At 35.6% G+C, this 19216-nt stretch overlaps 1 non-coding gene across 1 annotated transcript; it reads right to left on the reverse strand.

The window, feature by feature from the left end:
* Positions 1 to 15409: 15409 nt before the first annotated feature.
* LOC122232048 lies at positions 15410 to 15513 on the reverse strand. Its single transcript, XR_006209376.1, has one exon. It is a non-coding gene; the product is annotated as a U6 spliceosomal RNA (small nuclear RNA).
* Between the last annotated feature and the right edge of the window lie 3703 nt (positions 15514 to 19216).

The raw sequence follows: 19216 nt of genomic DNA on the forward strand, positions 1-19216 counted from the left end.
AAGTGAGTCTTTATACAAAATATTTACTGCCATTGTTTATATTTTTAAATTACCATAAAGTTTGGTATTCTCTCAAAATACTGAATTTACAGTTTTGATTTGAAATGGAAAGAAAAGAAATGCTGTGCTAATTACTGTAATCATATATTTTCCATTTTGTTGAAAGAAAAATAGATATCTCATTTCATCCTTTAGAGAGAGCAAGGAGGACATGAGACCTGAGAAGGAAAGGGCCAAGAAGGGAGAGGTATGGGAGGGGAGGGAGTAGGAGAGAAGATCCTGAGACACAGGGACAGAGCAAAGATTCCACCAATTGCAATTTTATTCATATATTTCAAAATCAAGAATAATAGAAAGGTCACAGCGATTCATTTCTAATAATCAGACTTCCTCTTTGTGAGAGTCACTAGAAAATATGCTTTCAATCCTAAGTAAGGGCATTTTACAAAGACTACAGAATTGATTTACTATTTCCCATTGATCTTGCTGTCAGTCAATGCTTGCACTAAACACAGAAGAAACAGGCCTTATGAGACGGGCCAGTGGCAACTAAATTGATAATTAAAGTGTGGTTGTACACGTATGACCTGAAAATGTAAGCAGTCACCAAGGGAACAATAGAAGGTGATTGATATGGTTTACATTAGCATGCAATTTGAAAGTAAGAGGTTTGAATTAGGGCATGCCCACAAGGATATGAGTAGACAGATGTTAAAAAGGAGACACAAATCTCACAGAGCCCAAGTATTCAAGAATTCAGATGAAGGACACATTCATGATATTGATGTAGAAACCGCATTTTACAGGAAGAAATAAAATACCGTGGAAATCTAACCTGAACACAGCAGACAACTGACATTATACTTCATATCTAAAGCCGCAGGATCCCTTTATTACAATCAACCAGGGAGTTGAGATTTGTCAGATCACTTTTTATGGGATATTTTCATAAATTTGCCATTGAGTTAATGGGAAAACAGGCACTTGTGTTGCCTATATGGTCAGAGTGATGCTCTAGTCATGTAACATAGTAAATTGGGACATCCCAACATGCATTATACTGCAGACAAAATTTGAAGACTGTCAAGAGAGATGATACCTCTAATCATTAAAGTGTCCCATTAATTTGTATTTAGGTATTCATACAGAAAAAAAGGTGTAATTTTATTTACTCATTTTTTTACCACTGTTAAGGAAATCGCATTTCTTGGATGCCCACTTTATAGTAGAATGTTAATGTTATTGCCTGAAAAATCCCAAAAAACTTTGTAACTTAAAACAATATAGATTATTAAAAATATCTTTCTAAGCTAGCTAAGAAAGAAAGAAAGACCAAAATAACCAATATTAGGAATGAAATAGGACATTACATCACTACTGCTTCTCCAGACATTAAAAGTAATATATGAATATGTTATGAACAAATTTATATCTATAAATTCTACAGCATAGGAAAAATGGACCAATTCTTTGAACGTGACACACTAATAGAACTAATTCAGGCATAATTAAATAATCTGAACTGTTCTATATTTATTAAAGAAATTAAATTTGTGGCTAGAACTCTTTCTGAAAAAGAAAGTTTGGAGTCAAAATTCTTTTACTAGTAGATTCTATCAAACACTTAAGGGGAAAAAAAAGAAACACTTCTATAAAAACACTTCCAGAAAATAGAAGAGGAAATGCTTCCTAAATCCTCCTATTAAGTCAACATTATCCTAAATCTAAAACTACACACACATATACACACACACATGTTGATCCATTCATAAACCATTGGAAGAAGTGCTGATAAAATATTGGTGAATGGCTTAAATGTCTGGGCTACTGGCCCCTACTGTTGGCATGCGATACTTGCTGCTCACGTCTGATCCTGATATATTATTTCTGTTTTCCTATTGATAGCTGCTGGGTTAGTCCAGCTTTATGACTCTAGGGTCTAAAACAGCCCAGTTCATCACAAGCAGTTTGGGATGCATGAATATTTGATGTTCCCCTGTCAAGTTCACCCTCTCTACCAGAACCCAATGTCAGGTGTTTGCTGTTGTTGTTGTTTGGAAATGTTTATTTATTTTTGAGAGAGAGAGACTGAGGGGAAGGACAGAGAGAGAGAGAGAGAGAGAGAGAGAGAGAGAGAGAGAGGCAGAGAATCCCAAGCAGGCTCTGCACTGTCAGTGCAGAACCTAACGCAGGACTCCAACCCACATACCGTGAGATCATGACCTGAGCTGAAATCAAGAGTTGGACACTTAACCAACTGAGTCACCCAGGCACCCCAAGCCAACTAATCTTTTTCCAAGGTGTTTAAATCTCTACTTCAAATAGCATTGCCTAGCTCCATAAACCTAAGATTTTTCACTGTGATTTTTCTACTGGTGCTTGCCATAAATTCTACAAGTTATCTTACCATCTATACTAGAAGGTTACATCACAACTTTTCTGATGCCTCACACTTTAAGGCACCTAACCTTAAAGTATGCCAGGTTATATTGTTCAAGTGGAATGGTTGCTTGTATCACAACATAGTCTTCCTCCAGGGCACTTTCCTGGAATAGGTAGAACATAGTTGGAAGTTTTGCTTGTCTCCTTGTAGGTAGATAAGAACAGTTTTCCTGTGTGTGTTGTATACTGTCTCTAGAAGTCAAAGAAGATGTCCACATTTGTGCTAAATTCTTACTGGTGGGAGAAAAAGGTGCAATTTGTTTTCATCCAAATGAAAATATTTTAAATTGTTAATTTGACTTTTTGGTGTATATTTCTACGCATTTTAATATTTCTGCAATAGACACCAAAGTCAGGATACATAAATATTCCATCAGTCAATCAAAATTCCCTCATGCTATTCTTTTACAACATTCTCCTCTGATCCATAATCTCTAGCAACCACTCAGCTGTTCTCTATTACCATAGTTTTATCTTTTTGACAATGTCCTATAAATGGAATCATACAGCACATAACCTTTTGAAATTGCTTTCCTTCACTCAGGATAATGCCTTTGAGATCATCCAAGTTGTTGCATACTTAATTTTATTTAATTGCCAAGAAAATTTCTATTGTGTGTTATGTTAAGGTTCCTGGACCAATTCCAACATGATAGGCAGGGAGTTGGGGGTCCACACATGCACCAAGCAACTTTCAGATCCTAGCAGGGTGTCTAAGAATTCAACTCAATTCTGACCCTACCTACCCAGAGGTAACATTAGGTTCTATAGGCTAAGGCTTGAGTCCTACCAGACTGTCCTCCATGCCCCGCTTCAGACACCAGTTGTAAGCTCCTGCCTCTTACCTATGCTTATGATCGATTGGAAGTTCCACCAACCCTTCCTTAGGTTTGATTAGTTTGCTAGAGCAGCTCATAAAACTCAGGGAAACACATCTATCAAGTTTATTAAAAAATATGATAAAGATGATGAATCAACAGCCAGGTGAAGAAATACATAGGGCAAGGTATGGGTAAAGGGCTTGGAGCTTCTCAGCCTACTCCAGGTGTGCCACTCTTCCTAATCCCACATGTTTACCAACCTGGAAGCTCTCTGAACCCAGTCCTTTTGGGTTTTTATGGAGATTTCATTACATAGGCATGACTGACTAAGTCGTTGGCCATTGGCTGATTGAACTTCCAGACCCACATCCTTCTCTGGAGGTCAGAAGATGGAACTGAAAGTTCCAGTCTTCTAAATACATGTTTGGTCCTCCTGGCAATCAGCCCCTGTCCTTGGGTGTGTCTAGAAGTCACCTTCATTAAAACAAAATGCACATTTATGGTCCTTGTCATAGGAAATTCCAAGGGTTTCAGGAGCTCTGATCCAGGAACCATGGACAAAGACCAAATACATATGAATAATATATTTTGGTCATTCAGATGACCAAAATATATTATTTCTTATAAACCATAATGTTGCGTGTGGATGTATCAGTTTATCCATAACCAATTGAAGGACATTTGGGCAATTTCCAGTGTATTTTATTACAGTTACAAGAGTTGCTCTAAATATTTGTGTATAAGTCTTTGTATAAATATACATTTCCATTTCTTTATAGTGAATACTCAGGAGTGAGATTTCTGTGTCATACAGTAAGCATATTTATCTTCATAAGAAACTTTAACCATTTTTCAGGGTAGCTGCACCAATTTGCATTCCCACTAACAATATATAACATTCCTAATTCTATAACCTCACCAGTAGTGAATGCCTGGTGTGGCCTAAACCACTAACCTCTAAATACTTCACAGATATGACATTATCCTGAATCTTTCTGTATTTATTTCTTACCTTCTAGAACACAGGTTTCTTAACAAGACTTCCAAGGCTACTTTTCACTTCTGCTTATTGCCAATTAACACGGTGCCATCAGAATGTCCAGATGGTTTACATCACTTTGGATGATAATTTGCAGAGGATGGGGCAGATAACATAGCCCTTGGGCAAGACTATCAACGAGGACTTTTATGTGTCTTTTGTTAATGAAAACCCCTTTGTCCTTCCTTATGGATTATTAGAGAATATATTTGTTTGATTAATGGCCTCTTACCTGTACCTGTAGCCATGTTATTCTGTTCTAGCAAAGATATTACATTTAGCACTGCAACTGCATTTTGAATTACTACTTCGTTGACTTTCCTGAAATCCACTGTCATCTTCCATTATCCATCTTGTTTTCTGGGGGTACAGACAATGATTAAATGGGGTCCTGATAGGGGACACGAACCCTGCATCCACTGGGTATTCAAGGATGGCAATAATCACTGTCATTCATCCTAGGATATATAATTTTTGATTAAATATTCTGATCAGGGTGAGAGAAGTATCATAAACTTCCATGTTGCCTTCTCTATTGTGAAATTTCTTACACCATGGGCCATGTAATCAATGTGGGAATTCTGCCAACTCCCAAATATCCCCATTATATTTATACATTTGGCAACCAGGGAAATGAATAATGGATGGGTCTGTGGACCCAGAGAATCTACTGAGAACTGTAGAAATTCTGCCTTTACTCTAACAAGTAGATTTAATAATCTTCATAAAATTAGAATAGTGAAGGCAACCTAGTAATTGCTTACTATATGTGTATTATTTCAGGGACATTGTTACAATGTATCTCATACACATCTTTGATTCTTATTGAAGAACTACAATGGCAGTTTGAAAACAAAGTTGACTCCAGATGTATATAAAATCACTTATCATTCTGTAATTTAAATTAGCTGATAAAGGCTTCCAATCATAGTCTTCCATTTACTTTTAGTCACTGTTGCTATTTCATGCCTAAATTTTAAGTTTATGTTCAATTAGTTGTTTTTACTCTGTGTTTTCTATCTAGTTTTGCTTTATACTCTTCGCTTTCATTTTAAGCATATTTCAAAACCATGAGTAATCAAAATTTAAAGGATGTCACTGCTAGTGGTGTAATTATGAGAATACACAGATGGCTTGTTAAGAGACGAGGGGGAAAAAAAAGCCTGAGCAAAGCTGCAAATGCTAACTTTCAACCTGGGAATCTTTCTCCCTGTAACATAAGTTCATTGCCAGCAAGTTGTATGACCACACTAACCACACTAACAACTGTAAATGAGAATCAGGATTTTAACAAGAGACTGATATCCAAAATGTATTGATTCTCAAGTACAGCTATATATCCCTTCTCCACTGAGATAATTTCAAAGTTTTCATTTGATTTTAAAGTATATTTTATAGAAGTCAATGTATTCAACAGGAAAACCCAAACCAAAGGTAGTCCTGACTTTAGCAGATGCTCTTAAGAAATTTTGGGGAAAATATAGCACAAAAATATTTTATCTTTAATTATGAAATAAAGCTGATAGCGACTATGGATGCACTATCAGACTGAGTACTTAAAAATATAATTCTTCTTTTTAAAAATTTTTTTAGAGAGCACAAGTGAGGGAGATGGGCAGAGAGAAAGAGGGAGAGAGAGAGAGAGAGAGAGAGAGAATGAGAATCTTAAGCAGGCTCCATGCTCAGCACTGAGCCCTACTCAGGCCTCGATCCCATTACTCTGGGGTCATGACCTGAGCTGAAATCAAAAGTTGGACACAACCCACTGAGCCACCCAGGCGCCCCACTATATATAATTCATAAAAAGGCTTTAGTCTTACTTCAGTAAATGTTTATTGTCTACATAGGCAGTCATGAGACTTAAGTTCCAAGTTTTGTTTCACTTTTTTCGTGTTTTGTTTTGTTTTTTTCTGTTGTGTTTTGTTTTGTTTTGTTAGAGAGAGAGAGAGAGTGAGAGAGCAGTAGAGGGAGGGGCAGAGAATCTTAGGCAGACTCCATGCCCAGTGCAGAGCCCAACAAGGAGCTCAGTTCCACAAGTCTGGGATCATGACCTGAGCCAAAATCAAGAGTCAGGTGCTCTACTGACTGAGTTACCCAGGTGCCCCTGTTTTACATTTTATCAAATTTGATCAAGTATATACAAAAAAAGTCTCAGTCAGTGTGGCTCTCATTTGCCTTATTCTCCACTAACACAATCACACACCAAAACAGAAAATGATCTTCACAGGGGTAAATGTTACTTCAAAGAATAAATGTACACTCTCTAAAATTTAAGCCACTGTCTCTTTTTTTTTTTCCCTTTGGCATTTTTTAAAATAGAAGAAAGAAGATGCATTTTCAAGTGATACATAAGGCAAAAATTTTTGATATATTTGGGAGTAAGGCAATGAACATAAAGAATGTGGCTATAGACCATTTTATTTTTAGAATTGTAAAAACAGTTTTAATTAAAAAATGTTTGAATTATTTTCACTTATGTATCCTATAAGTGGATATTTCATTCTGTTCTCATTTTATGATTTTCCAAATACATACATAAGTATATATGTGATCCATCAGATGGCTACGTGATAGCTGTGGACTGCTTTGAAATTTCATCACCAAATTTTAATTTCTATTTATCATGGTTTGGCTTCATATACACTACATTAATTATGTAGGTAATTAGAAGGAAAATAAAATCATTCTAAACAAGTTACCCACAAATAACATAACAGTATTTCATTCATGACTGTGCTTATGACATTTCCTCAAGTGAGACTATCTGATCAAATAAGTACATATCAGTTAGACAACTGAGATTTCAAGGAAGAGTCAAGGAAGAAAGGTGTTTGGTTTTTTTTTTTCCTTTCTGTTAATGTGGCCATAACTTCTGCTGGCTGCCGTTAGGTATTTGTGATGCTTTATTAGAGTAGGATCAACCAAATCCTCAAAAATTTTTCAACTTTTCAGAAAAAAAAAGACTCCTCTTTCCCCAGATATTTTTTGAATGCTGAGAAAAATGTCAAGTCTTTCAAATGCAGCAAAGTAAAGATGAAAGAAGAAATGATTATTTTTGTGTTTTAACATTCTGTTAGGAACATCCATGAAGGTTGAGGGAAAAAAAAAACTTGGCTTATGCTTCTTGAAGGGGCCAAGCAAATTTTCTTTGACAAGTCAAATGACTTCTAATGAATGACTTCAACATAAAAAGGTGTGTTTTTTTTAAATAAAAAGCTTTTCAATTTTGACTAGCTGTGATCACTTAAACAATCATCTAATAATAACAATATGGAAGGCATTGAAATTTGCCAACTTCATGAGTAAACTAGAATTCACATGTTCAAATAATTTATTGGTCTTCATAAGTAATATTCAGCAACCCCATATATATTCTTTAATCTAAAATATATTAGCCAACAATTTGAATTACTTTAAATAATCCTTATTTTTATAAATATTGTTTGTAATGTAGTTCTGTCTTATATTTTAATATCACTCATAATCTTACTCACAGTGAATTTTAAATTCTTCATTTTTTTTTCAATTATCACCATAATTTTTTCCAGAGCCTCTAACATTTCTCACTTTTTTCCATGCTTTCTAATTTTGTTTAGCCACAATACTACAAATATCTCACCATTTTCTCTAGCTTTGTTATTATTCCTCACCTTTCTTTAAGCGAAAATCACACATCCTTTCCAATTGTTCTATTTCATATGATAGCCTTTCCATTTTCTTCCATTGTCCTCAAGCACACTTTTCTTTGCAATTATTCATTTGCTTTTCCAGCTACTATCTCCATGAAAAGATTTAGGTTGTGGTGTCCTACATTTTTAGAAAGCTTTTCCTAATCATCAGTTCTTCTGATAATTAGTACAAAAAACTTACTAGCAACTTTCTTTGCTTTTTAAAGTCCTGACAGTGAATTATTTATGAGACATATGTAGGATGATTTTTGGTTTCCATCTAATTCTTTTATGAACCAGACTTGCTATCCAGATACTATATTAAATACCTCATTCAAAATTTACCACATAATTAAAAGGTGAAATGGAATCTAGAGGAGAAAAGTCATTTTTTTCCGAGAATATAGCATGATCTAGTAGAATTAGAAAAGGCAAAAATCACAGATATAACAAAACTAGCTTCAAACTTTTCAAAGCACTTCACTATTCCCCATTTTTAAGGGGGATATCTGTTCTCTACCACTGTTACCAAGAGTTGTCATTTAAACTAATTGTGTCTCTGAATAAAAACTATTATACATTTTTTCTGTTAATATTATATATATTGTGTTACACACACACACACACACACATATTTATGTTTATTTTATCTGATATTATACCAATGTTTGTTTCCTCTGCAAAATGTTCCTTTCTTTTAAAAGTCAGGTTTTAGGGGAACCTGGGTAGCTCAGTCAGTTGAGCGTCTGACTCCTGGTTTTGGCTCAGGTCATAATCTCTCAGTTTGTCGGTTGGAGCACTGAGTTGGTCTCCATGCTGACAGTGTAGAACTTTCTTGGGATTCTCTCCCTCTCTGCCCGCCCCTCCCCTGCTTGCTTTCTATCTATCTCTCTCTCTCTCTCTCTCAAATAAATAAATAAATAAATAAATAAATAAATATTAAAAGTCAGGTTTTAGGGGCACCTGGGTGGCTCAGTCAATTAAGTGACCAACTCTTGATTTTAGCTTAGGTCATAGTCCTAGGCTCATGTCATAGAGCCCAGCATCAGGCTCCACATTGAGCATGGATCCTGCTTAAGATTCTCTCTCTCCCACTCTCTCTCTAAAAAATAAAAATAATACAAAAATTAAAGTCAGGTTTTAAATTCCATGGGAACATTCCTGAAAAGAACACTTCTTTGAAAGAATTAAGCATAGTACCACAATAACAACTGAGGACTGAAGAGCAGAAATACAGAAGAAAAAGAGAGTGTAACTATTCTAACCTCTACTGCCGCCATCACCCTGTGCATACACACACATTACTTCTACTTACTGCTACTAACAAATACTAATTAAACATACAGAATTTAAGAAATTGAGTTGAGACACGATTATCTCAGTACTTAGCAAGTCTGTACTAACATAATGATTAACACCTGAGTTTTAATCATATATTTTTCAGGTATATATCTTCTAGGATAGTCAGGACTAAATATTGGAAATAACAGGAGATAAAAATAAAATAAATGACAGAGAGAGAATACAAAGAAATTTCTTACAAGGCTCATGTTTTCATACCTGGAAGTTTTATTTGACTTTATATCACTTGGTTCCTCATTTTAGAAATTAATTAAATACAGTACTATCATATTTATACATCCTGAATTTTCAAAAAATATATGAAAGTGGCATACATTTAAAAAATAGTTTTATGCATACATTTAAATGAACATTATATTAAATGAACATTGATATTAAAATAATAAACAGATGGCGTTTAACAGATGAACACAAGGACACAGAAATAATTGCAAGCAGTTGTTTAAAATAAAAGTATGAATTTTCTTTCCTTTTTTTTTTTTGAATGTTTATTAAACAGAGCCCAATCCAGGTTCGAACACACAGACCGTGAGATCATGACCTGAGCCAAAGTCGGTCGCTTAACCTACTGAGCCACCCAGGTGCCCAGATTATGAATTTTCTAATCAAATTGATGTTGTTTTTGAGCCCTGCATCACTTAGTGACTTTACATTGAGCGTATTATATCATTATAAATTAATACTTATTAATTTTATCTATATGTTATTTATTTATTTTTTAAAATAACACAGATTTATTCTCTCACAGTTCTGGACGTTAGAAATATCTTTAAAATGGTGATTAAAAAGTAGCATTCAACTCATACTGCCATTATGAGCATGATACTTTTGTCATAATAAAGTAAAAGTATTTAGCCTGGTGACTAGCACCTAATAAGAACTGAATAAAGACAAAACTATTTTATTATTAATAATGTCTCCAGGACCTTCTCTAAACTGTCAGTCAAAACTCTAACCATGATACAAAATTGGAATAAAGCACTTTGAGTTCTTTCAAAGAAAGAGAGGGTTGAAAGATGAGGCACATTACCCGTGAGGTCTTTCACCTCAGGGCAATGCCTTTGTCTTTTCCAACAGCTGGTTGAATCTAACACAATGCTTAACATGCAATAAGTACTAAATCATTTCTTGTAGGATGAATGAGCTCTTTCATATGGAAGGCAACCCAAGTTACAAAGAATTAAGCTTAATAGGGTATGCTTTGAATGATACCTTATCTGAAATAAAACAATACAATAAAACAATGCATATTTTCAAAGGCAGGATGTTTTATTAAAAACTGAATTAAGAGAAGAGAACTAATATTAATGGAAAAATATGCAGTTCAACTCAGATTTTGCCCTCTGTTAAAAAATATAAGACTGAAACAATGTTTTCTCTAAGTTTTTAAATTGTGGCTAGAAAATCATGACGAACTGACCAGCAAACTTGGTAAAGTGAAAAAAGTATGGTTTTTATTCAACTATAACTTACATCCTGACACATATGGAAAGATACTCACAGTCCTAAATATATTATAGAGTAATTAGAAAAAAATGATAAGCATTGCAAAGAAGTGATTATGATCTATGTTGCCTTTTATGCAACTAGACCTAGATTTCAGTTTTCCTTATCTCAGTGTATTGAATTTTCAGTATTCCAATCATTATTATTGTTAACAGATTCCCAAATATTACACAGTGTATTATTCAGCGTTCTCCAGAGACACAGAATCAAAAGGGCATATAAAAATATGTGTAAGGAGAGCTATATTATGGGAACTGGCTCACATGGTATGGAGGCAGAGATGCCAAGCTATCTGCCAGCTGCAAACTGGATCACCAAGAAAGCTGATGGTGTAATTCGTCTGGGGTCCGAAGCCCGGAACCAGGACAGCAGATGGCGAAACCCCGTCTGAGACCAAAGACCTGAGAAGGGAGGGCCTCTTATGTATGTCCTAGAGTCTGAAGGCCCAAGAATCGTAGCTGTAAGGCAGGAGAAGATGAACATTCCGGCTCAGGTAGAGAGAGAAAGAAGAGAGAATTTGTCCTTCCTCCCTTTTGTTCTTTTCAGCCTTCAATGGACAGGACGATGCCCACATTGGCAAAGGTAGAACTTCTTCACTCAGTCTACTAATACAAAGGCTAACCTCTTCCAGAAACACTTTTACAGACACACACAGAAATAATGTTTTACCTGGTATCTGGGCATCCCTTAACCCAGTCACGTTGACACCTACAATTAATCATCACACATGGTAATATCATGTTCTTACTACTAACCCTTTGCAATCTCAATACACACTCATTCACAGATGAACCCACTTTAGTGGACAGACTTACTGATTTTCATTCTCTATTTTTCCCTCTTATCTCACTTTCCAAAATTTCAGACTCTTGGTTCAGATGTCATTTATTAATTCCTTTCCTCCTTGGAGTCTTTTAGCAGCTATTCCTAGCGCTCCTTCCTACTTTGGAGTCCATATCTATACTGTTAGTGGAGTTGCCTTCTGTTAGTAGGGTGCAGAGGAAAAATAAAGCCATAGCATAATCACTGTACTTTCAGTGAAGGAGAGCAGCTCTGCGTTGGGCTGATAGGAGATTGTACAAAAGCAACCAATCAATGCAAAGGAGGGGGGAAGAAAAAGAATATTGGGCTGAAGGAAGTAGGCCTATTTTTGTCCAAATATCCGCATGTTGTATTGTTGGGATAAGAATTAGACAATTTTATGTTAGTCAAAATGGAGACCTATCACCGTCACCTCTCTCTCCTTACAGATACAACCTTTTCACTTGCTTTTGGCTAAGACTTTTAAAACGGTTTCAAATATTTATTGTCTAAATAAGACAAGAGAGTTAAAGTGAAAATATCTGTGATCATTAACATGTTGAGGTTACTTTTGTTTTTCAAAACAAATTATATCTGAATGAAATTTTTTACACAACCTTATTAAGATATAATTCACATATCACACTACATACATTTAAAGTGAACAGTCTGTTTATTATTTCATTCCTTCTGCTATCTTTAGGCTTAGTTTGCTTCTCTTTTTCTAGATGGTTGAGGTAGAAGATTGAGATACTGATTTCATATCTGAGGGGCAAAAACATCACCTGCTTGGTTTGAGAGTCAGAGATTGTACAAAATTAGGAGAGACCTTTGGACCCCCAGAAATCTATTAGCAAGAAGACTGAGAGATCTATTCAGTTGTGTCAGTGGCAAATCTCATTTCCTGGCCTCAGTTCTTGAATTCAGCCAAGAAAGATCTCAGAGCCAAACTCTTAAGCAAGCAAGCATTTTCAGCTGTGAAAGCAAAAACACACTCTGGAGGTGGGAAATGGACGGGCCCAGAGTTGTCAACTCCATCAACGGCCAGAGTTAGTCTTTTCTTTTTGTGTTCGAATAGGTTATGATAGCTCCTGTCATCTAAGGGACTTCTCCTACTGGTTGGGAGGGGGAAGATTTGTCCCTAAATGGGTTCCTTGTTGGAACTGTTTCCGCAACCATCCCTCACAATGAGGGTCAAAACCACAATGTAAATGTACTATAATGAAGCTATAGATTCCTCTAGTGGTCATAGGGGAGAATGCATGTGTGTTCCCAGGGTCTCTCCTGGCTCTTTGAAACTCAGTTTCTGCCCTTCTTAATAGTCAGAAACATCTGTTCCCTGCTCATATCTAGCTAACTGCCTACTCTGTCAGTTGCGGATGCATGTTATGTTTTATGAAAAAAAAGAAAAAGGAAACATGACTAAGAGGATGGTACCATGAGCCCTGAGGCCAGAATTGAAATTCATGGGAAATTATTCCCTGGCCTGAGACCTACTCAAAGAACTGCCAAAATTTGACTGATTGGATGTCACAATTTCTGTGAAGTAGTTTCTTCCTTTTCCTACTGATTTTTTGTTTTTCTTTTGAACTAGAATACTTATAGTGGCTATCTGCCTATCGAGATATTGTATGTTGGATGTTTGTTGAGGAAAGGGAGGCCAATTACTTATCTCTTTACTTTCTCAGACCCACAGATTTGGAGAAGGCGCACCTGAGGTGCTGTAACTAAGCAATTACATTTGAGTCTCTTTATTTATACCTGGACCTGATTTAGATGTTGAGATTATGGACTCTGAACTAATGCTATAAGGATGAGACTAGAGGTAATTTGGAGGGGATAGAGTACATTTTACACAGTTGTTTTGTATGGAAGCTGTTTGTGTGACTTGTCATGCATTTCTGCCCAGAGCCCCACATACATAATCATGAGGGCCTTAGTTGGCTTGTACTCCATATCTGGCCTTGGGATCAAAACTGGCCCTTCTGTTCCTGACACCAAGAGGGATTAACTTGCCAGAACAGGCTAGCCCCCTGGAATGGATCAGGGAGGGAAGAGAAATATGCATACATCCAGGCTTCTAAGATTGTGAGATATGATAAGAGAAACAGAAAAAAAAAAAAGGCTTATCAGGACTGCACTTAGGTGAACCTAATGATTAACCGTAAATCACAGATGGGTAGTATATATATTGCTCTGGGAATAGCTAGCTGGAAGTCTCACCTGAGGGGAGGATGCTCTGCCCAGGACCCTCAACTGGGACTCCAACCTGGCTGTTCATTGAGGGGCTACCCCAGCCAGAAGGTTATATGTTGTGAGTACTCAATTTGATGTATTAAGCTTTCTTTGTTCTTCTCTATTCTTCTCTCCCTCTTTATGTTTACTATAATTGTTTAATTTCTTATACTCCCTTTCCCTTACAATTAATAAAGTTTTCCTCCATGAAACCGAAAGTGCGGCTATCTTGAATTAGTCTTATTCAGAACAGCAGTAGAGAGATATGATTCACTGGATACTTAAGGGAAGACTGTGGTGGGCTCTAGTATGGCCCCCAATGAACTTTGCCTCCTGGTTCATGCTCTGATGTAATTTCCTTTACTGAATGTGGGCTCTACTTATTTACTTGCTTCTAGTGAACAAATATGGCAGAAGTAAAGAGATGTCACTTCTGGTATTATGTTTTAAAAAGAGTTTTCCATCTTGGGAATCCTTTCTTGTTTCTCTGACACTCTAACTTTAGTTGTCTCTATCTCTTACTTTTCTTTAAAGAAAGCAAGGTTGTCACAGTGTCTGTATTTCTGTGGAACTGGCCACATGGTAAGAACCAGTTCTGTGGAACTGGCCACATGTTAAGCCAACAGCCTCTTGAGGGTGCTTAGAAGCAGTTCCTCCTCCACATGAGCCTAAAATGACTGCGGTCAACATTTTGATTGCAGCTTTGTGAAATACCCTTAGTTAAATTCATCCAACTACATTGTTCCCAAATTCCTGCCCTACAGAAAACTGTAAGATAATAGGTGGTCTGTGTTTTCAGCTGCTAAGTTTTGGGATAATTTGTTACACAGCAATGAATAATGAATACATTGGGTTACGAAATGCCTTACTAAACCTCAGCTCTGGCTTCTGTAAATCCTTTTAAATAACAAAAGATGAGAGGAAATGGCATGTTATAGCTCCCAGAAATTATGGTTCTCTTTAGCTGTAATGCATTTCTTTTGCTAAAACATAGAAAGCGGGCATATTCATTACCCATGACACACATACTAAAGCGATATTTTTATTTGTAAATACTACAACAAATTTCAAGTATGTCATCTAAGAATCTGTTCAGTGTTGATAAAGCTGTTCTTCAGTTGTCCCAGAGGGGATTTTAGAAAAGGATAAGATTCAAGCACAAATAAATTGCTTACTACTAATATATATTATTTACGCATATATATGTAATATATATACAATATATAAATATATATATATATATATATATATATATATATATATATATACACTTTATGAGACCAAAATAATAAGATAATCAAACTCTCAGTCTGAATTCATTGGTCATCTGAGAGACTGAATTTCATTGTTCTGTCTTGAAATTTAGAATAGTGTGTATTTCACTGAAGTTACACATAAAAAATGGATCAGTTATACTAATGATTTTTTAAAATCATTGTAGCCTTGGCTACGAAATAAAAAACAAAATAAAATATGTCACCCAAATCTGATTAAATTAATATAAAAGTTAAATTGACATTTCATAAGTTATTTTTAAAAATATGGAACACTTCATGAATTTGTGTGTCATCCTTATGCAGGGGCCTTGCAAATCTCTATATCATTCCAATTTTAGTATATGTGCTGCTGCAGTAAGCATGCTAACTTTTGTTCCAATAGAATCCTTATCCCCTTAGCAATTTGATAAAGAATATAATAAATATATACCATCACTAATTTGAAATTGAATTATTTGCTACTTAGGTTTTTATAGCTACCGTACTAAATGAGAATATTAGCAATGCATGTATTTTTTCTACTTAATGGTTTATAGTTTGTCTTTCCACTTTGCCTATTTTTTGTATGCCTGGAAATTAGGAGATAGATATATTTATATCTTATTATCTTCTTCTTCTTTTTTTTTTTTGCCCCAGAACATGCTTTTAAATCATTGTTCCTTATTGTCATACACTGCTTCTTATTGATTAGATATTTTTTACTGAGCAAGTTGGTTATATCAATAAATTGTCAGACTTTAGTTATAACATTAACAGAAAGATAAGTATAATACAGATAGTACCTTCTTAGTACTAAATAAAGAATGGTCCTTGAGGTCAAGAAGCATAGAGTCAAGGAAATTAAACAATTAAACAAACAATTGTGATTAAGTGTTTTAGGGGTATAAGTTAGGTACAAAGGATTTAACACCATTGATGATGGATTGTAAAATTTGAGTTATGGAAAAGTGAAGACAGGATGTCTTCATAAATGGTGACTCCATGTGAGGTAAATGGATTAGAGAGATTGACAAAGTCAAAGAATTATGAATGCAGATCTTAATTTTAGCACAAATTTGCTATGTGGCTGGAAGAGTTACCAAAATAACTAAAGGCTTCTTTTTTATGAAAGAGGTCTTCTTCATCACCCTTATACTTATAGGAGGATTTGGAATTGTGCTGTGAATCAGAGAAAGGGAACGTGTGTTTGTTTCAACATTCTAGGAAAAACTACATTATGTCTCCACCAACCTATAGTAGTGAGAGAGAAAATCTGTGGCCATGATACCATGTGATGTATGTATTTGATACCATGATTCTAGAACTAAATTCCCTTAATTTTAAAACAAATATTGGTACTGATTCCATTAAGCCCAACATTCCTCTATAAGTTTGCCTCTACCAAAAATCTTGAACACCTGTTTTTATTTTCTTTTTGTCAAATGGACTCCTATTTCATTTCAGTGTTCTGAATTGCATGATCTCATGCCCCATCTTCGTTCTCAAAACTTTCATTATGCTTTCTAAAGCTCTTGATCTGTGACAACCTTGCTCTCATTAACTTAGAATAAAATGGAAATAGGGCCAGTTTTTGTCTGGCCTGCTTTGCTTCTCTAATGTCACTTCATTCTCTCCCCAGCTCACCACGTTCTAGCATCGTTGGTTCTCTGACTCTACATCATGCTATATGCTTTCCTTTTCCAGGTACTTTGCACTTGATTTCCCTTATGTCTAAAAATTCATCTGCTGGTTATTTGGTAACCAACTCCTTCCATTCCTTCAGATCATAATTTAGGTTGTCTCTACATGAAGTCTATCCTCCTTACCTTCTATCACCTTAATTTATAGCCTCTCACACACAATATTATTATCTATTGAATCTCCCTTCTAATTCTGTTTCATTGGCTTGATTTTGTTGTGTGTTTATTTTTTGTTTATTGTTGGTAAGTCTCACTTCATAATGAGAATATAAAACCTGGGGGTCCTGGGTGGCTCAGTCACTCAAACATCCAACTTTGGCTCAGATCATAATCTTGCAGTTCGTGAGTTCGAGACCCACATCGGGCTCTCTGTTGTCAGCACAAAGCCTCCTCTATCTCTCTCTCTCTGTCCCTCTCCTGCTCTCTCTCTGTTTGAAAAATAAATTAAAAAAATAACAAAGTATAAATAAAACTTAAAGGTTTAATGCAATATTGCTTTCAATATACTAGTAGCAAGCATTTTTGTATTGTCCATTCTGTGTGAAGTAGTAGGCATTGAATAGTATAAGATGTGCAGTTTCTTTTCCAACACATAGGCACCAAAAAAGAAAAACAAAGTAAAAACAATTTAGTACATGGAAAGCAATATTGCATTAAACATTTCTTAAGGGTTCTGAGACAGTTAATGTATTCCTGAAATTTAGATTATTATAAATGAGTCATTTTCAGCAGGGAACATTCTTATTTTTCTTAAAATTGAAGTCTTTTATTCAGGATACCATTATTTTTAAGATACTTAACTTTATGTGTTTTTTTCTCTTTTTTCCACAAAGGCAAAGAAATGGGCACTATAAAAGGAACAATCACATTCTCTGATCCCTTGTAATCATTCAAACAAGCTAATTATTAATATGTAGCTTTTCAAGTTTTGAATCTTCAAACTCACACACTTTGAGGGAGAAAAATGAAGTAATTAGACCTGGTTTCTGTGAATACCCCCATTTAAGGAATATATATTATGGGCTACATTGCTAGGTGCTTTGTCCTCTCTCATTCTATGCCATTTAATTTTTGGCTTGTACTAACAATGTTGTGATTACTAGTAACAATAAGAAGATAAATAAGACAAGACAAAAAAATAAGAGGAAACTCAGTTTGAGAGATTAAGAAGTTTCTCAAAGGTAGTTATAAAAGTGTGTGTGATGGTTAATGTTATGTGTCAATTTGGGCCACAATGCCCAGATATTTGGTGAAATATTATTCTCTACATATCTGGGTGTTTCTGTGGGGATGGTTTGGGGTGATATTGACATTTAAATCCATGGGCTGTCTGTAAAGCATATTGTCCTCCACAGTTTGGGTGGGCCTCATCCAATCAGTTGAGGGTCTGACTATAATAAAGACTGATCTCTGAGCAAGTTGAAATTCTACTTGCAGATGACACTCAGACCAGGACTACAACATCAGCTTTTCCCTGGATTTCCAGTCTGCATATTTTGGAACTTGTAGTCTTCGTAACCATATGAGTCAGTTCCTTAAGATAAATCTCTGTAGATATACACATGCTGTTGATTCTGTTTCTCTGGAGAACTCTGAAAAATACAGAGTGGATCAAGAATTATAACTCATAACTATCTGATCCCCAAACCCCCTAGTTTTACCAAAATACACAATATACCTTCTTGCAAAAGATAAACCTCCAAGAAAGATTTGGTCAGACTTTAGAGTATAGCATATTTTAGCTGATAGTTTAGGCAATTGGGTAGGAACCAGGCTGAAAGACTAAAGTTATAAATTGTTATAAAGGAGAAATAGCAGCATTGTACAGTAGTTGAGAACGCAGAATTGAGAACAGGAAGCCCAGTGTTTCAATTCCAGCTGTACTGTCAACTGGGAGTACCTGAGCAAGTTCTTTAACCTTCCTATAATGAAACTTGTAGGAGCCCACCCAGTTCTGCTTGGATCTAGATCCTTTTAACTGTTTTGTTCATTCCAGTTTGCTTTACCTATGTGTTTTTTGCTTCAAACTGCTACAGTACGGACTCTATTCAGAGGACTCCCATTTGCAACTAAAGCTGTTTTGACTACAGGTAGACAGATAGGACGTGCCTGGAAGCTTATAACTGCCTGGGGTATTGTTAGCCAAGGACTAACTGGTGTAGTAGGGTGAAAATTCAGCTCATTTGTCTTCAAGATAATATATAAGGCCTAATTTATATTCTAGAACTTCCCTCTGGGATAAGGCCATGCTTAGCTAGAAATTACACCTTACTTGGTTTCTTTATCTTTCCAACCTGCTTCCTCCATTTCCTTCTGGTTTCTCCTGGGAGCACTTTCTAGATAAATCATTTGCTTAATAATCCTCTTGCCAGTCTCCTTTGGGGAA

This window comes from Panthera tigris, chromosome A1, assembly GCF_018350195.1.
Source record: "Panthera tigris isolate Pti1 chromosome A1, P.tigris_Pti1_mat1.1, whole genome shotgun sequence".
In the NCBI taxonomy this organism is placed as follows: Eukaryota; Metazoa; Chordata; class Mammalia; order Carnivora; family Felidae; genus Panthera; species Panthera tigris.